Raw genomic sequence first — 2,370 nt, forward strand, 5'->3', positions numbered from 1 at the left:
CGTGCTCTCTTCTCCTCCTCTCTCCTCTTTCTCCCAGCCCTCCTGCTCCTGCTCCCCCCCCTTCTCTCTACCTCTCTCCTGCCACCTTTTCTCCTCCCCTCCCTCCCTCCCTCCCTCCCTCCCTCCCAGCCTGTCAGATGAGCGGAGCAGTAGCTAGCGAGTGAGCGGTGGAAGGCAGCGTGGCGGCGGCTTCTATTTGAAGTTGTAATGGTGTCAAAAAGTCAGGGCTGACTGACAGACGTCAGTCCCACAGGGCCTCATTAAAAACAGACCCACTTGACAAGGAAATAATTGAGCGCCTGCGACAACTCCCTCCGCGTTTTTAGATGTTTTTTTATTTTCTTTTCATTATTAGCGCCGAGCTATTATGTTCATTAAGAAATGGCATTAAAACAAGTTTTTAAAAGCGGGGGGGAAGCGGAGGGAGGGGTAGAGGGAAGGAAGGAAGGACGCGACGGAGGAGGGAAGATAACGATTTGTTTAGAGCCCCCCCGTCCTGTTTTATTATTTAAACAGGAGCGCCGTCATGTGATACCTCGGCAGACGTTGGCCATCATCTGCCACTCCTCCTCTTTTTCTCCTCCTCTTCTTCTCTCTCTTCACTCATCCCTCGCTTCCCCCCCACAGCTTTCATCTCCCCCTCCTCCTCCTCCGTCCATCTCTCTCTCTTTCTCCACCTGCACATCTCTCTCTCCCACTCTTCATCCCTCTCTTTCTCTCCCTCTGAGCGGCGAGTGTCGTTGGAATATGAACTAGATTATTCATTGATGCCCCCCCCCCCCCCCCCCCCATTCGCTGATTTGGTTTTCGACAAGCGTCTCACCGCAGAGGGCTGACGATGAAAACTTGTCAAAAATAGGTTATATCTTATTCCAAGGGGCAACAATAGCAGCAGGTACAGACACCTTTTAATATTTAATTTAGACGGGTGTTAACCCTCCTTAAGTGACTGGAGCGGTGTCTTCCATACAGACACCGGGAGGGAGACGGGGGGGGGGGGGGCGAGCAATTAATTATTTGATGTCTGAAAAGTGATTTTGAAGCCCTCCTGTTTTGCCAGAGAGAGGTTCTGAGATGTTGGGTGTCCCTGTTCGTTTCCCACACAGACCACGTCCCCGTCACGTCCGTCCTGCGAGAACTCAAACACTCCAATCGCACGCAGATCCTCGCTGCGCTCTGCCTCACTTATTACGGTAATGACAATCTAGCAATGGTCTCCTATTTCATCAGTGGGAGTGATCATCTGTCACTACTCTAGTCTCTGGTCCTTTCTAGAAGGTAAACTTTAAATGAAGATTCCCTCAGTGACGCGCCGCCATTACACAACGCCGGATGTTTGTCAGCCATTTAAGACGACAAGAGATTGTGACAGGCGTCGTTTGAGCCGGCCGTCCCCCCGGCGAAGGGGGCGGGCCTTAAACGGGGACAAACAGCTCCAGCGGTGGGATCGCGACGGGAGGGTGGTGGTGGGCGCCTCGTCTCCAGGAGCGTGTCCACGATGCTGCCAGCCCCCCCCCCCACACACACACACACACACACACACACACACACACATGCATTAAAGGAGGCCCTGCAACGACAGCTTCCCACAATGGCACTGTTTGAGAACTACAATGAATCTTCCACTGTTTGATTCAGCACACACAGAAAAAGCACACATGCTCTCTGCTGCACGTATGGTGGACGCCCCCCCCCCCCCCCCCCCACACACACACACACACACACACACACACACACACACACTGCTCCAGTGTGCGGCTGTTAGAAGAGGAGCCATGTTCTCCGTTTGTACACGGCACCAGTCCTAGCAGAATGGCTTTCTTTCTCTCCCTCGGCCCTTTATCCGTCTTTTTCTTTTTTTTTCGCCCCCATCAGCGCCGTCGACCGTTTTTTAATGGCGTTTTGTGCTCGCGGAGAGATGACAATGCCCCCCATTATTTGAGCAGCCGTACGTACGCGGATGGGCGTGTGCGTGCAGGATGTGTGGTTCAGATGGAGCTGGAGGGCTCGGTGTTGGACCTGTCTCCTAATGCAACGTTATCTGTCCATCCGGCGTCAGGGCGACCGGGGTCTCGAGTTGGTCTCGTTTCCTCCGCGAGCTGCTCGAGAAACTACAAAGATGGATTTTGTGATGTCTGTCAGTGTGTGTGTGTGTGTGTGTGTGTGTGTGTGTGTGTGTGTGTGTGTGTGTGTGTGTGTGTGTTGTTTAACATCTATCATTAAAGCGGTTCTGAATCTCAGTCACCAAGACGCCGTGTCATGAGTTGCATTTCCCTCCTCTCGCCGCCGAGTGCTGTCGTCGAACAGACTGAAAGAAAGAAAAACAAACGCGTGAGGGGGTGAAGCTGGGAACTGACATGTTGAAACCTA

This window comes from Cebidichthys violaceus, unplaced genomic scaffold (assembly GCF_023349555.1).
Source record: "Cebidichthys violaceus isolate CVI_PGR_0920_01 unplaced genomic scaffold, fCebVio1.0.p SCAF_45, whole genome shotgun sequence".
Taxonomy (NCBI): Eukaryota; Metazoa; Chordata; class Actinopteri; order Perciformes; family Stichaeidae; genus Cebidichthys; species Cebidichthys violaceus.